The sequence below is a fragment of the Ahaetulla prasina genome, chromosome 5, assembly GCF_028640845.1.
Source record: "Ahaetulla prasina isolate Xishuangbanna chromosome 5, ASM2864084v1, whole genome shotgun sequence".
NCBI lineage: Eukaryota > Metazoa > Chordata > Lepidosauria > Squamata > Colubridae > Ahaetulla > Ahaetulla prasina.
In genome coordinates, this window is record NC_080543.1 from 58,673,914 (window position 1) to 58,692,816 (window position 18,903).

General features: G+C 43.0%; 1 protein-coding gene across 1 annotated transcript in view; it reads right to left on the bottom strand.

Moving 5' to 3' along the window:
* The window catches only part of ERG (ETS transcription factor ERG), a 67,064-nt gene that overhangs the window by 36,122 nt on the left and 12,039 nt on the right, over positions 1 to 18,903 (bottom strand). The window lies entirely within an intron of this gene.

An 18,903-nucleotide genomic window follows, 5' to 3' on the forward strand; every position in this document is an offset into this window, starting at 1 on the left:
GTTCCCATTGAAAAATTTCCTTTAATGACAGCCCCTGATCAGCTATGATCTGATGAGCTATCAGAAAGGAAATAGAGACAGGAAATATCTGTCTACAGGTTTGTTATCATTATCATAAGAGTTTCACCAATATATTTATTATTTATCTAGGTAATAAATGCATTATCCTACAAAATATTTTTAGCTCTCAAAAATGACAAATGTACACCAAAAATATTGGTCCCTAATAGTATTGAGTCATAATTTTGAAGTGACTGCATTATTTAGAAATATAAGAGAAATATTTTGACTTGTTCTTCTTCCTTCCTCCCTTCAGCCAGATTGATTTTAACTGTTATATTGTCACTTTGCAGCAGCCATTTCCAGCCTACTGCTTTCCAGATAGGTTTGACTGTAATTGTTATTACTTATAAGTCATACTTCTGGAGCATATTCAGGGGTGGGATTCTACCAGTTCGGGCGAACTGGTAGCTCCAACAATCAGCTGGGAGTGAACCGGTTCATCCTGACATTTAGATGGGCCCACCTGCTTGCCTGCGCTATTTTCTGACCTTTATCTTCTCAGCTGATTCATGTGGTAGAGCAGATTGCCACGTGAATCAGCTGTGTTATTCCTCCGAAGAAACCAGGAAGTGAAGATTTCTTGACACTATGCACACATGCAAATTGTGCCATCACCGAACTGGTTGTTAAACAAAGAGGATCCCACCACTGAGCATACTACATCTGAAATAGCTACATTATATTGTTCATTTGACAAACAAATGTAGTGAGCAAATATATCTGCAGAATCAGAAACCATAGCTCAGCAGAAAGGGAAGCCAGGACTGCTTGCTATTACTTCCTTAGAGTTCTTTAGATAAGTTCATCCATAAAGAAATGAATTCACAAATCAGCAGGATTGTGTCTGTTGACCTCACCTAAGTCTTGTTGCATTCATCTGAATCCATGAAGATAGTTTACATATGTTCAGCTTTATGCACAATAGATTCTGCATACATGATTGGGGATTCTGTGGCATATAGCAATTATCAGTCATATAGAAAGAAAGTATTTGCATGACCTAAGGAAAAGGTTAGTTATATCATTCCAGTTTGTAACAAACCAACTTAAGTGGGTAGGTCCAGGACTTGCTAATAGCTATAATTACTTCCTTGTTAGAGCTCATGTACTGAGCTATATTTCTATCTCATCCTACTATTAGGTAACATAATCATCGTATTTACTTAATTTCCAACCAGTCTATACTAAAAGAATAAAGCATTTGGGACTTTAATATACTACCCTTTCTACACAATTTTTAAGAATTTGTCCATTAAAAACTACCACTTCAGGGTATAATTTTCAGATTCTCACATAAATTTATATCTGAAAGTTCAGTCAAGATTTTTATTTATTTATTTACTCAATTTCATCTCAATCCAATTGACTCTGGGCAATGAATCACAATTTAAACCATAAAACATAAAAGCAGTTACAAATGCTTTTGAAGACGTATTCTTCGTAAAATCAGGCTTATTGTGTAGATTTCTTTTAACACTTCAAACAAATCCATTTCTTTTAAAAACTTTAAGAGATGTTTGAGAATATTCTATTTTTCTAATAACAAATACAAATGCAGTTATTTAAGTGCTGTTGGTATTCATCATCAAACACTTCACTGAGCTTCAGGAAAATGGATACAGTTGGCAGCAACTAGACTAAAATAGAGTATTCATGATAATATGAATTGTTAACCATCGATTTGACTTCTCTGATAGAACATATTAATATAATAGCTTATGAACGTATCTTTTCTTTTATGTACACTGAGAGTATATGCACCAAGACAAATTCCTTGTGTGTCCAATCACACTTGGCCAATAAAAAAAAATTCTATTAAGGGGAAAAAAGAGTTGTGACTAGAGAAATCGATTTCTATATTAGCCTATAAAAGTGTAGGCATCTGCATAATTCTCCAACTATTGAAAGGGAAAAAAGTCTTCCTTTGGATGGATTTATTTTTAATATGTAATATAAACATGTTACATCTAGTATAAATTATACTACATCTAGTATAAATATGTAATATAAACATGTTACATCTAGTATAACATCTAGTATACATCTAGTATAAATCTAGTATTACCGGTAAGAAATAAGAGAAGGATAAAAAACAGCATGCAGAATTGATACATTATATACATTTTATGTATATTATGTATATTTTATTATTTACATTTTATATGCTTGCCAAATAAAAATAAAGTCTAACTTAGTGTTTTTCTAATCTTTTAAACTCAATTACCCCCTTTCCTGTGTCTTGAGTGTCATTACCCCCATAAAGAATCTAAATGATGTGGTTTTAGTCAAACAGCAGCTGGATCAAAACTGGATTCTTAATTCAAAATTACCTTAATTCATTATGTTGGGGATATGCTCAAATTACCCCCTTGAGGCTAATTACCCCCAGTTTAGGAACCACTGTTCTAGGTAAAAGCCCTGTTTGAAAAATTGTACATATCCCTTATGTGGTAATAGAACAGAATATAAAGGAGTATTAAAGGATGGAGAAGAGTATTAAAAGGACCACTATAGATTTAATCAGTATTACAAATCAATTCTTTTTAAGCAGGCGTCAAGTAATAAGGTAGTGCTTTTGTTCTGTTCTTCAACTCCAAAACTACAGCACATAAATAAGTGTCATGCTGCACTGCTGCACGTGGCAATATAAAAACTAGATGTAAAGAAATCTAACAGATGTTATTCATATAGTAGAACAGCTTAACATCTCTAAGAACTATATATCAATAAATTTGAATTACAGTATAAGGCAATGTCTTTTAACCTGTGGACTATAGATCACTTGTGGCATCAGAAGGTTCCTTGAAATAAGACAAAGGTTCCCTCAGGTTGACCTTAACTGTTCATGTCTATGTATTTTTCCTGACAATAGTAAAGAAATGTTTTCCACATTCTTCATCCTGAGTGTTTCTTCAACCTCTCAATCTAACCTACAGTCCTGCAATTTCCAATAGTCTCTCAGCCAAGTCAAACCAGATTCAAAACTGTGCTAAGCCTTTCAAGAATAGTCAGTTGGCTAAGTGCTGCCCCCTGCTGTGGGTGCCTATATCTCTATATCTCTATCTCTCTATCATATATCTATCTATATATTGATACTTAATATTTTAGATTATCAAGGCTGCCAGAAGTCAGCATTCTTGCCTGAAATCTCAGGATAGTTGACATTATTGAAATATTTTAGCTAATTAAAAATTTAAATTTATTTATTTATTTATTTATTTAATCACATTTTTATACCGCCCTATCTCCCAAGGGACTCAGGGTGGTTTACAGCCTATTAAAAACACAAATACACAAATATAAATACAAAATAAAACACTAATTAAAAAACTTATTAAATAAGGCCGAATTAAAATTTATAATTAAAATAATAAAACCCCATTAAAACTACATTAAATTAAAATCCTAGCCCAGTCCTGCGCAAATAAATAGATGTGTCTTAACATGAAATTAAATTCATGTTTATTTCATTCAGAGAACTGCTGAGGCAATATAAAAGAGATAATATTATTGTTATTCTGGTGGGTGTCAAACTCTAGATTTATCTAATAATCCTAAAAGTCTTCTGATGATTATACAATAGACCACATAAAGGAAATAAATTGGTTCTGCGCATGCGCAAGATGGCGCGGCGCTGAAGATCCGGCTTCGGCGTTTGTGAGGCCCTCCGAGGATGGCAACGCCTGAGCCGCCCACCTAGCTGCCCCCGGCCTGGTTTACCATCTGTCCGGCAGCCGTGGGAGAGGTCTCCGGACATTTTCGTGCCCACGGCTGCTGAGAACGGGGCCGGGTAAGCAGGCGGTGGATTCCGGCGGCCATGTTTTTTCAGGCCCGGTGGTGGGGCGATGAATCGGCATTTTTTCGGCCGATTTTTCAGTTGGTACCTTCAGTTTGCTCTTCGGGATCTGGTCTGCTTCCTGCTGGTCTGCTTCCTGGCTTTTACATCTTGGCTTCCTGGCTGTGCTATGCCGTCCGGGTCCGGGTCCTCTTGCTGTGATCTGGACGATAGCGATAGTGGAGATATTCCATCTGTCTCCTTTGCCACGTTGTCCATGGCCTTTCCCTGCTGCCAGATCGCGATCTTGGAGCCCTTCATATCCTCCAGCCTCTCGGAGAGGTTCAGCCCGCTGGACAGGCTTGGCCTCTTGGAAGGAGAGGTTTGGAGAGACCTGGCCTCTGGAATGGTTAGGATGTACTAGGGGGTGATGGAGTTGGAGGGACCCCTGGATAGTACTTTCTGACCATGTTTGGAGGTGGTTTGTTGGAGGACTGCGGGGAGGCGATGGAGGTATTCCGGATTTGTCCCCTTGTAGTCCCCCCTGACGGTTTAACATCAGCTACGCCTCTCCTTGGCCTTTTTGGGATTCTTTGGCCGCTGTTGGTCCTATTGGGACTTTTTGGAATAGGTAGTAGATTCGCCTGGGGGACGGAGGTCGACATTGCTTATGACCGGAGCACCCCCACTCCTTACTCCAGGATGTTTGGATTAGGCACTCGACAGATTACCATCTGGACTGTCCTTTGTTTTCCATTCTATGCCTGCCCTCATTCTGGACTACCATCATTCTGGACTACTATCATTTGTCATCATTCTATGCCTGCCCTTATTCAGGACTACCATCTTCTGGACTACCATCATTTTGTATCGTTCTTGCCATTCGGAGATGGACCCCCTTATTGCCGATTTTATCTTCAGTTGCTATGCGCTACTCCTCTTGTGAACTCTTGCACCTGCGAGGTGCCCCTGCCTCGCAGGAATGGCCCTCCACATTACCGAGGGCCGGCCTCTATGACGGGTTTTGGGACCCACAGAGGTGGCATGCAAAAAAAAGAACCTGTGGGGTTTTTTAGATAGGGAATTTTTAAGGGGTGGGAGAGTAAGGTCGGGTAATGGGGGTAACCCGTCGGGTGGGGGGCTAGTCCCTAGGTGTGCTAGCAGCGGCTCTTTATTAGGTTCGGAGGTCAGGGGGGAGGACTATGTTCCTACTGATGAGGGTGGTTGTATTGAGACGGTAAGTGGGAGGGGCAGGTATGGCGGAGGTGGGGGGGTCATATCAATTTTCAGGAGTGCGTGCTCGATGTTTGAAAGTGATCATGCGCTTCGACCCCTCAGACCTCTACTGTTCCCCGGATGGTCAGGATCCTCAGAGCTTGGACCTTTGGTTGATGTTGTGCAATGCACGGTCCGTGGTGAACAAAGCCCCCCTTATTTGTGATCTTATACAGGGGGGCTCCGCGGACCTTATGGGCATTACGGAGACCTGGTTGGGCACAGAAAGGGGGGTGCCCTTTGGAGAAATGTGCCCACCGGGTTTCCGGGCATTCCATCAACCAAGGGCCCAAGGTAGGGGTGGGGGGTGGCGGTTGTGATAAAGGAGAGTCTAGAGCCGAGGGAGACCACTGTTCCTCAGATTGCCGGTTGTGAATCCCTCTTGTGAACTCTTGCACCTGCGAGGTGCCCCTGCCTCGCAGGAATGGCCCTCCACATTACCGAGGGCCGGCCTCTATGATGGGTTTTGGGACCCACAGAGGTGGCATGCAAAAAAAGAACCTGTGGGGTTTTTTAGATAGGGAATTTTTAAGGGGTGGGAGGGTAAGGTCGGGTAATGGGGGTAACCCGTCGGGTGGGGGGCTAGTCCCTACATGTGCTAGCAGCGGCTCTTTATTAGGTTCGGAGGTCAGGGGGGAGGACTATGTTCCTACTGATGAGGGTGGTTGTATTGAGACGGTAAGTGGGAGGGGCAGGTATGGCGGAGGTGGGGGGGTCATATCAATTTTCGGGAGCGCGTGCTCAATGTTTGAAAGTGATCATGCGCTTCGACCCCTCAGACCTCTACTGTTCCCCGGATGGTCAGGATCCTCAGAGCTTGGACCTTTGGTTGATGTTGTGCAATGCACAGTCCGTGGTGAACAAAGCCCCCCTTATTTGTGATCTTATACAGGGGGGCTCTGCGGACCTTATGGGCATTACGGAGACCTGGTTGGGCACAGAAAGGGGCGTGCCCTTTGGAGAAATGTGCCCACCGGGTTTCCGGGCATTCCATCAACCGAGGGCCCAAAGTAGGGGTGGGGGGTGGCGGTTGTGATAAAGGAGAGTCTAGAGCCGAGGGAGACCACTGTTCCTCAGATTGCCGGTTGTGAATCCCTCTTTGTGAAGTGGGGCCATAGGTGTCAGTTGGGCTTGTTAGTCACGTACCTGGCTCCTTGCTGCGTGACCACAGCCCTGCCCGAGCTGTTGGAGGTGCTTGCTGGGATGGCGGTTGAGACCCCTAGACTTATGGTCATGGGGGACTTTAACCTGCCATCTACCAGCATGTCATCAACGTCGGATCAGGAGTTCATGGCCTCCATGACGGCCTTGGACCTGACGCAGTAGTGGATGGGGGAGGCACACTGGATTTGATTTTCGTCTCTGGACAGTGGATGAGTGATCTGGTTTTAGGAGATGTAGTCATTGAGCCGTTGTCATGGTCAGATCACTCTCTCCTCCGCCTGGACTTTCAGACCGCCACTCACCACCGCAGGGAGACGGGACCAATATGGTGGTTCCGTCCCAGGTGCCTGATGGACCCAGAGAGGTTCCTGACGGAGCTTGGGCCATTCCCTGAGGATCTTGCCCACGACACGGCTGAAGAACTAGTCGCGGCTTGGGAACTGGCCGCGGCTGGGGCTCTTGACCGTGTCATGCCTTTGTGGCCTCTGACCCGGCGTAGGTCTCAACCAGCTCCTTGGTTCTCTGAGGAGCTGAGGGAGATGAAACGCCGGAGAAGATGCCTAGAGAGTGCCTGGAGATCTAGCCATTCAGAAGCTGATCGGACACTAGTTAGGTCCTTTAGTAGGACCTACCTAGTGGCACTGAGGGAGGCGAGGCATTTTTACGTCTCCTCCTTCATTGCGTCGGCAGATAACCGCCCGGCCGCCCTGTTTCGGGTGACCCGCTCCCTTCTTCAACAGGGGATGCTGGATGACCCGTTGCAGGGACGTGCCGAGGAGTTTAGTGGTTATCTATAGGATAAAATCGCTCAGCTTCGGGATGGTTTGGATCAAAGTTGGGTGGATCCAGGTGAGATGTTGGAGACATGTCTTGTTGAGACTGTTTGGGATGGATTTGATCCTGTGGCTCCCGAGGACATGGACAGGTTACTGGGGAGGTTGAATGCCACCACATGTTTACTGGACCCGTGCCCGTCCTGGTTGGTGTTGGCCACACAGGAAGTGACACGAGGCTGGCTCCGGGGGATTATAAATGCTTCATTGTTGGAGGGGGGCGTCCCTGCCGCCTTGAAAGAGGTGGTAGTGAGACCCCTCCTCAAGAAGCCTTCCCTGGACCCGGCTGTTTTAGGTAATTATGTGTGGTGGCATGTCAACTTCCCTGGTACCTAGATGAAACTGTCTATCTAGACCCATTCCAGTCCGGCTTTCGACCCGGATATAGCACTGAGACGGCTTTGGTCGCGTTGGTTGATGATCTCTGGAGGGCCAGGGATAGGGGTTATTCCTCTACCCTGGTCCTATTAGACCTCTCAGCGGCTTTTGATACATCGACCATGGTATCCTGCTGCACCGATTGGAGGGAGTGGGAGTGGGAGGCACCGTTTATCGGTGGTTCTCCTCCTATCTCTCCGATTGGTCGCAGACGGTGTTGGCAGGGGGGCAGAGGTCGGCCCCAAGGCACCTCACTTGTGGGGTGCCACAGGGGTCAATTCTCTCACCCCTCCCGTTCAACATCTATATGAAGCTGCTGGGTGAGATCATCAGTGGCTTTGGGGTGAGGTACCATCTGTACGCGGATGACACTCAGCTATACTTTTCCACCCCGGGCCACCCCAACGAAGCTATCAAAGTGCTGTCCCGGTGTCTGGAAGCCGTACGGGTCTGGATGGGGAGAAACAGGCTCAAGCTCAATCCCTCCAAGACGGAGTGGCTGTGGATGCCGGCACCCCGGTACAGTCAGTTGCACCCACAGCTGACTGTTGGGGGCGAGTTATTGGCCCCGATGGAAAGGGTGCGCAACTTGGGCGTTCTCCTGGATGGACGGCTGTCTTTTGAAGATCATTTGATGGCCGTCTCCAGGAGAGCTTTTTACCAGGTTCGCCTGGTCCGCCAGTTGCGCCCCTTCCTAGACCGGGATGCCTTATGCACGGTCACTCATGCGCTTGTGACATCTCGCTTGGATTACTGCAACGCTCTCTACATGGGGCTCCCCTTGAAGGGCATCTGGAGGCTGCAGTTGGTTCAGAATGCAGCTGTGCGGGTGATAGAGGGAGCCCCTCGTGGCTCCCATGTTACACCAATCCTGTGCAGACTGCACTGGCTACCTGTGGCCTTTCGGATGTGCTTCAACGTTTTGGTTACCATCTTTAAAGCGCTCCATGGCATAGGGGCGGGTTACTTATGGGACCGCCTACTGCCACTGATTGCCTCCCACCGACCTGTACGCTCTCACAGAGAGGGACTCCTTAGGGTGCCATCCGCCAGGCAGTGCCGACTGGCGACACTCAGAGGAAGGGCTTTCTCTGTGGGGGCTCCCGCCCTCTGGAACGAACTTCCCCCAGGGCTGCGCCAACTTCCCAACCTCTGAACCTTCCGCCGCGAGCTTAAGACACATCTATTTATTTGTGCAGGGCTAGCCTAGGGTTTTTAGTTTTAAATTTAGTTTTAATGGGGTTTTATACTATTTTAGTGATATTTTAATTTCGGCCTAATTAATAAGTTTTTTAATTGTTGTTTTTATTTGTATTATTCTTATGTTTTTATTTGGCAGTACACCGCCCTGAATCCTTCGGGAGATAGGGCGGTATAAAAATTCGAATAAATAAATAAATAAATAAATAAATAAATAAATAAATACCACTGGATTAAGAATATTTTGTATGAATAATCAAGGAATAAAATAATTGGGAAGGAAGAGAAATAACATTTTTTTAGAACATTAATTTATTTTGTTTTCCGGAAGCTGCATAAAAATACCAACCAGAAACATCAACAATAGTGATTCATTGATAAAACAACCCTTATAGTTAAACATACTGTATGACATGAGCACAACAAAAGCAGAATAGATGTATTTTCGGCATTTCTCCCTCAAGCCCTCACTTCCAAGAAAAGATACAAGCATCCAAAAGATTCAAACATCCTTGGTTAGAATATTTCACACTCCTTATCATTGCAGTTAGCGAGAAGTGAATTATAAAATTCATTTAATAGTGGGGAAAATGTTTCTTTTTCATTCCATTTATAGACCCAGGTAAGAGACAAAAGAAGGTATAATAATATAAGTCTGTAAATGACAAGGCTCTTGTATATTCTCTTCCCAAAATCCCCAAAGCTTTAACCAAAAACTGTCTACTATTGACCTCACCCCATTTCTAAGAAGTCTGTAAGGGTTGTGCATAAGAGCTCAAGCGTGCCTACTGTTCCTGTCCTATTGTTTCCTTTCATTATATCCAATTAATATAGTTATTACATACTTATGCTTATATATATGCTTATATATTGTATAGTTATTTCATGCTTATGCTTATATATACTGTTGTGACAAATAAATAAATAAATAAATAAATAAATAAATAAATATTTCTATAGGATATTTAATAGCACAGCCAAATGTCGGCTGGCGGCCCCCAGGGGTAGATCCTTCTCTGTGGGGGCTCCTACCCTCTGGAACGAGCTTCCCCCGGGCTTACGCCAAATACCTGACCTTCGGACCTTCCACTGAGAATTAAAAACACACTTATTTATTCGCGCGGGGCTGGCTTAAATTTTATTGGTTTTAAATTTTTACTAGTAATTTTTAGTGGGTTTTAGTTTTTATGTTCCAAAGTTTTAGGCCAATTATGTAATAAGTTTTTTAATTCGTATTTTAATTGTATATTACATTGTTTGTTTTACCTGGCTGTACACCGCCCTGAGTCCTTCGGGAGAAGGGCGGTATAAAAATTGAAATAATAATAATAATAATAATAATAATAATAATAATAATAATAATAATAATAATAATAATAATAATAATAATACTGATTTCTTCATGTTTGACATCTACAGTTTTAGTTTGATTTCTACAGCAGCATCAAACCTTAATTCTTTTATATAAACACAGAGGGGTTTGCACATTTTTTACCAGTCTCTGTATGAAATATCTTTTCAAGCCCTTCTCTAAAGACCTCGGGTTCCACTGCATTATTTCACCCTTCATTTTTAGCTCTGAAGATAGAGCAGCTAGGTCTATTTGGATGTACATAACTTTGCAATAGCATTGTATACTGAAGATTTGAAAAGATAAAAAAGCATTTTATCATGATGTGCAACCTTGAGTCATTTAAGATTTACCTGAACTGGTACCCTGATCATATCTATTTATAATAATATTTACTCTTTTATAGGCAAACTATCTTACTGACTAACAAAAAAGTAGTAACAACATGTTGTTTCACTTAACGGATCTATATTAATGCTGGCAAAAAATAAGAAATATAACCAAAAATTGCACTCTGCCTTATTTTGTAATTATACCTGAATTTTTTTCAATATAGACATTAAAATATATTGCACAGATTCTTTTCTTACAAATATGCCAATATTTTCAGGAAGTGATCATAATAAATATTTTAAAACCATTGTAGTTAATATATTGCCTAAGTATTATGCAGAAATATATGTTTTTAACTCTGACTATGGAACCTCAAATATTCCCATTCTAAATATGCAGACATTTAATCTCAGATAGCACAGCATTTCAACCACAAAAAAGGAAACTAACAATTAAAAGAAAGACTGTATATGTTCTGAGACAGATTAGGTGGTTTAGCTATCCACAAATGTAATCAGTACACAGTTTCAGGGTAACCAGCACTAACAAAAAAAAAGCATATTATATAACCTTGTAATTGTATCAACGGCCACAGAAGCAAGATAACTATGGAATAAAATTTCCTTTTTATACTTCCCAAATTTTGAATAACAGGAGTTGGAAAAAATACCCGCAATCTTATTACAAACCGGTAATAAGATTAATTTTATGCCCATTGAAAAAGAAAAATAGGTGAAAATGTAAGAACCTATCTTTTTCTACTGCTGCATTTTGTTATAATTGCATATTATTCATCTATTTATTGTTCAATTCTTTATTAGAAATTAGAGTTATTTAAGTCAGAGAAAGATTTTTATTTGTTTTTGTCTCCAACTCTAAGTGGTCATATGGCAGTATGATTATATGTCCTAGTTAGATTCATGTTTACTCTGACAAATTTAAGTAAGAGTGCACTGTTAGAACAATAAAGAATTACTGCAACACCATGTAGCCAAATTTACATTTTTTGACATATTTAAACTACACTTTTGATGCAGATCAGCCAGGATTTTCACATTTCCTTAGAATGGTAATCAGAATACTTTCTTGAAAAGCAGTAGCCTCAAATAAGGTAAAATAAAAACAAGATCTTCTGAACACCTCAGTGCAGGTTTATTTTAATTAAAATAACAGTATTTAACTCCCTCTGTCATAGGTCAATCGCTATTCCTATATTCTCAAAGTACATAAAATTATTCATTGGTAGCAAAGTTGACTGATAAAATTTTGATAACCTTTTTAGAATAATTGTTAACCTTCTGCTATATTACAAAGTATGGCTCAAATAACATTATTAAAATGCATAAAGATGTCATCAATTTTATTAGCTTTAATAGGTATTGCTTTTTAAAAAAATGCTCTGAATACTCAGGTTTATCATTCTGATTTTCATATTTACTCAGTGTCGATAATATTAAATAAATAGAAAAGCCCAATTTTTTGTTAGGTTTTCCTTTTATTCTGATGTTACTGTCTTAAAATATTCATTTTAAACTTAATTTGAAAGATGTTCAACACTTTTACCTTCAGAATAAAGCCCACCTATCTTACTCTCCTACTTTTACTAAACAATATTTCACTCATTCACTCATTTGTTTATATAAATGTAAACAAAACAAACAAAACAAAACAAATATTCTACTATAAGAGAGTCCATGTTTATAAAATAAAAAGATTTTTAAACAAAGCAATACTGCAGTTGTCTCAGCAAGTCAATAATACTTGAGAATTAATGAAATATACTAAATAACTTTATCAAATGAAAGGAAGCCATGGTCACCATTATTATTAAAGAAAATTAGGTGGATTACTCTTCTAAATCACTTAAACCTGAATAATATGCAAAAAATCTAGTTAGGCATTGCCTTAATATATATACATAAGATTCTGCTATCAATGTTCTAATTTTGTTTTTAAAATATAAAACTCTAGTTTAGGAAAAAGATAAAAATATGGTTATTAATAAAATATTGTATCCTGAAGAGCTTTTCATTAACATACATCCTATTAAATTAAAATTACATACAGTTTATTTCTTCAGCAGATAATTAGCACTTACTGCCATATCTGTGATTATTAGCTATGATCTGTAACTATAAGCTAATTTTACAGAAACACAAATAATATATTATTTATCTCAAAAACATAATCCAGCCTTAGGAACATTATCATGCTAAGAAGTTGTTTTAAAAAACTAAAAATAACACTAAGAAACTGGAGTCACAAACTTGTCACAGATTTTATTAAATACTCCCCCATTTTTTTTAAAAAAATGAAGTATATCTTAAAAGAACAACCTTACTAATTCTTGTAGCACAAAATAAGATGAATAAAATATTATTTCAAAATAATATCCAAATTAAAAGAAGAAAATTTCAGCTTCAAATCAAATGCTGAGAAGAATTCCAAAATGTGTTATTTAATTCTTAATAATAACTTTTTCCAGAGCCTAATTCAGATAAATATCCAAATTTGTTCAAAAACTATTGCAAGCAGTAAATTCAGGTCTTCCCTCCAAAAGCTTTGCAAGTATAATCCACAGCACTGAACAGTGAATTTAAAAAAAACACCCAACTTTTTCAAGTTTTTAAGCCTTGTGGACAGGGAGTAGGAAAAAGGAAATTTACTAAGCAGTACAAAGGAAATCTTCTTGTCCTCTATTGTGGCTGTGGGGGTGTTGCCCAATTCTATCTTACTGCTGTTTAAAAAGCAAATTTTTGGGGAAAAAGCACAATATAAAAAAGGCTAACCACAAGGCACAATATCCCTTTCTTACCTTAATAGTGCTCGCCATAATGTATCTAGCTTATTGATCGCTAATAATTGTCAATAATAATTATTGCTTCACTCTGACCAGAAAGTAGTTTTGATGAAGTTATTTAGAACGGATGAGATTGTGCTAACTCTGGGAAATGAAGTCAGGCAGTGGCAGGAAGAGGTTTCTATTGGTCCTGGCTACTGCAGTTTGAAGAAACAGGATATTTGGGAGCTAAGAGATAAGAGGTCCTAAAACAATGTTGTTTTTCTTGACGATATGCAGCTACAAGGTTTTTTTAAAAAAAAGTCAATTGGCTATGACAGTGTTGGCAGGTGCGATATGATGTGCAGTAAATACGGTCTAACATACTGAAGCAGGATGCAGATGTCACATGAACTGGGCCAAATTTGATATAAGCCTCCTAAAAAGATTAAATATTTGGGGCCAAATTTAGATTGGACAAGCTGCTGTCAACCACAAATGTCAGTAGATGCAGTAATATCCCTGAACTAACTTGCAACAATTAAGCTTGAATGAAACCAACTGTCTTCTATGCCAGGTCAGGTTCTTTTTCCATTGAACACCAACCTGCTGATTTTAATTGGCAACAACTTTCCAGAAGCTCCAGAAGAGAAAGGCCTTTCCCATCACTTGCTCTATGAAGGCAGAAAACGAAATGATGCTGACTTTCAAAGGTCTGTGCATAAAACAGGTGAAATCTCTTTCAAGTCAGTTTAGTTGCTAGTGACTTCATGGATATGTTCACATAACATATCTTCTTGGTAGAAACATGCAGGTCATTTGCTCTTGTTTTCTTCTGGGAAAAAGAAAGTCCTGAGATTTGCTGGAGCTCCCTCACTATGACTTCCCACCTTCTAGAACAGATGAGATTGGTCAGGTGCTGTGATGATGTCTGTGTTATCGATATTTAGGTGTAATGTATCTTTAAGGGTTTTGGAGGGAAAATAGAGCGGGAAATAGCACGTTGCTAATTGGCTGAAGCCTCCAGCTGAACTGTATATAAGGAGGGGTTTTTACCGTTTGCTTTTGCTGGGTTCACTATAAACTAAAGAGCTGTTGCTACTCATCTGGTCTCATGCCTCGTTATTGCCCGAATCTAACACTGGCGACGAAGGTGGGATCTCGAGGCAAAAGAACACCAGGAACGAACCCAGCAAAATAAGGGCGGTTAGCAACGATGTCCAGCTATACACCGCCAGCGCCATTCGACCCAGCCAAAGAAAAATGGGGGTCATACATGGCTCGCTTCGAGTGTTTCCTCGAAGCCAACGAGCTCCAAGGAGTCTCGGACAACAGGAAACGGGCGTACTTCCTGAGTCACTGCGGTCCCGAGGTTTTCGACACCGCGGAATCGCTTTCTGAGCCAACGCCGGTACAGGCGGTACCGTGGCAAACTCTGCAGACTGTTTTGAAAGCCCACTATGCACCAACGCCTTCCAAGTTCGTTCAACGGTTCGAATTAAGGCAGCGCATGCAGCAAGAGGGCGAGTCCATCAGTGTGTACATGGCAGCACTAAGGAAAGCCGCGAACCCGCGAACCATTGTGAGTACCGAGACTTGGAAGACGTTGCTCGACCAGCTAATTTGCGGGGTCAGGGACATCCGTTTGCGACGGTGGCTGCTGTCCAGAAGCAACCTAACGCTCGCAATCTCCCTGGACGAGGCAAGGACTCACGAGATGTCTACCCAAGCGGCAGAAACACTACAAAAGCCGGTCGCGCCAGCGAAAACAACCCCGGTCCACAACGAGGAAGTCCAGGCCGAGTCAGAAGAGGAGGAAGAGGAAGAAGTCTTCCACACCGGGAGGCCGGAGAGGGAAGACCGGGGCGAATGCGCGAGTTGCGGGGGCCAACACCAACGGCAACATTGCAAATTTAAGGATGCCACGTGTCGGCGATGTGAAAAAAAAGGGCACATCGCGAAAGCCTGCCGAGCGCCCCAACCTTCCCGCCAAAAATTCAAACCGACCAATCAAAGCGCGGGAACCGCGAAACGGCCCGGGATTGGTCAAGGGAAAAAAGGCGCGAAGTTGAATCAGACCGCCGTGAGAGTGGGCCAGGCATCAACACGCCTAGAAAAAAAATCTTTATTAAAACACTCATCGAAGGAGTGCCGTGCCGAATGGAAGTGGACACTGGATCTTCAATTACAATCATGTCCTGGAGCAACTTAGAAAAAAACTTGCCGGCTATCGCGAAACGCAAACTGCGGCCACAGAAGCTACGAGTGCAGGACTATCAAGGGAACAGGATCCCTGTCCGAGGGGCGATGACCGTCCACGTCAAGTATGGACAGTTCGAAAAAAATCTGCCCATCACCATCGTCGATGGGACTCTGCCGAGTTTGTTGGGACTAGACTGGTTCCGGGCATTGGGCATGGGAGTGACCGGAGTCTTCCGAAATGAAGTCGACCTCAAGGACGAACTCATGAAGGAGTTCGAGGACGTTTTCAAAGACTGCCTGGGCAAGTACAAGGGGACCCCTATCTCCTTCAACCTAGACCTCAAGTTGCCCCTATCCGCTTAAAGGCTAGGAGGGTTCCTTGCCCTGAAGCCCAAGATTGACCGGGAACTGGACAAACTAGTAAGCCAGGGATACTAGTGCCAGTCGACCATGCAAGTGGGAGACGCCGATAGTCACCCCAGTGAAACCAGACGGGTCAGTCAGGATTTGCGCGATTACAAGGCGACGCTAAACAAAGCTTTGCAAAAAGCGCTTACCCGTCCCAGTGGTGCAACACTTGCTGCACTCGCTAGGGCAGGGCAGGTTTTGCCAAACTAGATTTGGCCCAAGCCTATCAACAGTTGCCCGTGAGATAGCAGCACGGCCGAGGCACAAACAATCGTAACGCACAGGGTGCTTTCAAATGCACCAGGTTACAATTTGGGGTCAGTGTGGCACCAGGATTATTTCAAAATTTAATGGGCGGCTTCTGCAGGGGCTCCCGGGGTGGTACCGTACTTTGATGACGTACTGGTATCCGCCGATAATATGGAAGAACTAGGGTGCGACTGAGAAAAGTTTTGAGTATTTTCCGGTCCGCGGTTTAAAAGTCAAATTAAACAAGTGCCAGATCGGGGTAGGATCCGTAGAATTCCTGGGCTACGGATAGACAGGAGGATCCACCCACTGAGAGCAAGGTTAGGGCAATCAGAAAGGCCCCAGCACCCCAAAACAAAACAGAGTTGCAGGCGTTTTGGGTCTGGTAAATTTTCTGTGGTTTTAAAAAAAATAAGGCTACCATAGCCGAGCCGCTACACAAATTACTAGGAAAAAATGCTGCATGGTCTTGGGGAAAGGCGGAAGCTAGAGCATTCGAAGCAATAAAAAACCTCCTGTCTAGTGATAGCCTATTGATCCAATACAATAGCACACTACCATTGGTGCTAGTTTGTGATGCATCCCCTACGGGGTGGGGCTGTGCTCAGCCACAGGCTGCCAAATGGCACAGAAGCCCCTATAGCGTTTTACTCCCGAACAATGTCCTCAGCTGAAAGGAACTATAGCCAGTTGGATAGGGAAGCCTTGGCCATAGTCTCCGGGGTAAAGAAGTTCCATGAATATGTTTTCGGTCGCGACTTCGAAATCGTCACAGACCATAGACCTTTACTAGGGTTGCTGGCGGGCGACCGCCCAACGCCCGTGGCACTTTCGCCCAGATTGACCCGATGGACTATCTTTCTGGCTGCATATTCTTACAAACTGCTACATCGGCCAGGAAAGGAGTTAGGGCATGCAGACGCCTTGAGCAGATGCCCTTTACCAGCGACCATCGAAGACCCCACTCCGGGCACACCCGTCTTGTTAATTGACTCTTTGGACTCTGGTCCAGTCACTTCCAAGGAGGTGGCTCGGGCTTCTTACAAGGACATTACATTAAGGACTGTAATGGGTTGGGTGCAAAGAGGATGGCCCGCTGCGCCGGGTGAGCGTTTTAGGGAATATGTAAAAAGCGCGGGAATTGTGGGGGCAAGGGGGGTGTTTGCTCTGGGGGGATAGAGTGGTGGTCCCAGAGAAATTGCGGAAAAAAGTTCTGGAACTTCTGCACGAAGGCCATCCTGGGATCGTGAGAATGAAGGGTTTAGCCAGGAGCTATGTGTGGTGGCCCTTGATGGACATGGAGATTAGCGATAGGGTTGGGAAATGCCAAGCATGCCAGGAATCCAGACCACTACCACCAACGGCCCCAATCCAAGAGTGGGAGAAACCCCAGGGCCCATGGTCCCGAATCCATATCGACTTTGCCGGCCCTTTCCACGGCCAAACATTCTTAGTGGTGGTAGACGCATTTTCCAAATGGCTGGAAATCATTCTAATGAAATCCATGACCGCAGAGGCTGTAATTTCAGTCCTGCGGCACCTTTTTGTAACACACGGGTTACCAGACACACTCGTTTCAGACAACGGGCCACAGTTCACGGCGACCCTTTTTGAGGGGTACTTGGCGGAAGAGGGCATCCGGCATGTCCTCTCGGCGCCTTTCCACCCTGCGACGAACGGCCTTGCAGAGCGTTTCGTCCGGAGTGCGAAAGAAGCATTGTCCAGACTCAGACCCGGGGATTGGCAATTAAAAATTGACACCTTCTTAGCGGTACAACACAGAACCCCTTGTGTAGCGACTGGCGCAGCCAGCAGAGCTACTGATGGGAGAAAGCTTAGATGCCCGTTAGACCGGTTAAACCCGAACTACACACCAGGCGGGTACAAAACAACACCGGGCAAAACAAGAGAATTGACAGTAGGGAGTTCCGTATGGGCACACAATTATGGTGAAGGCCCAAACTGGCAAAGGAACAATCCTAGAAACAACGGGCCCAAATCATATCTCGTAGAAATAGAGGATGGCGGGTTTGGAAACGCCACATAGACCAGTTAAGAAAAAGAATAGCCACCAGTCTAGAAACAGACGAAACAGGCCCTGACTATCCAATGATTGAATCCACAGCTAACTCAAACCCGAGAAAACCGCAGGACTTATCTGAGTTCCAGCGACACCAACTGGTCCCTCCGAAGGAAAGCAGGAACGACTCTGCAAGTAATCCAAGGCCGGATGGCCTGGAGGAGGAGCTGAGAGGAACGGACAGTCCCTCCGGCCAGCTCGACTCACTCCCAGATAATGAACTGCGCAGGTCCGAAGAGTTAGGAGGCGCCCTGCGTGCTACGTGACTACGTGAAAAATAATTATTCATTTTATGTAAATAGGGGTAAAAAGTTTTCTGGGAGGGGAGGAGTGTAATGTATCTTTAAGGGTTTTGGAGGGAAAATAGAGCGGGAAATAGCACGTTGCTAATTGGCTGAAGCCTCCAGCTGAACTGTATATAAGGAGGGGTTTTTACCGTTTGCTTTTGCTGGGTTCACTATAAACTAAAGAGCTGTTGTTACTCATCTGGTCTCCTGCCTCGTTATTGCCCGAATCTAACATTAGGTGCTCAGATAACCAACCAGAATCCAGCACCAACACTGAACGAATCAGGAATGAGCACTCCAAAAATGAGCAAAGGCCAGCATGAACAATGTATCAATCAGGAACAAATACAGCCAAAACAACCAACCAGAATTGGGCACAAGCAAAGAACCAATTCAAAATCACCTCGGCTAAAGACCAATCAGAAGTCAGGACTCTTGACTATAAAGACAGGAGCCTGGTTAGTCCCTGATAAGTTGCCTGTAAAATATGTGGAAATGTATTGTGTAGAGCATGCCCAACACTGCC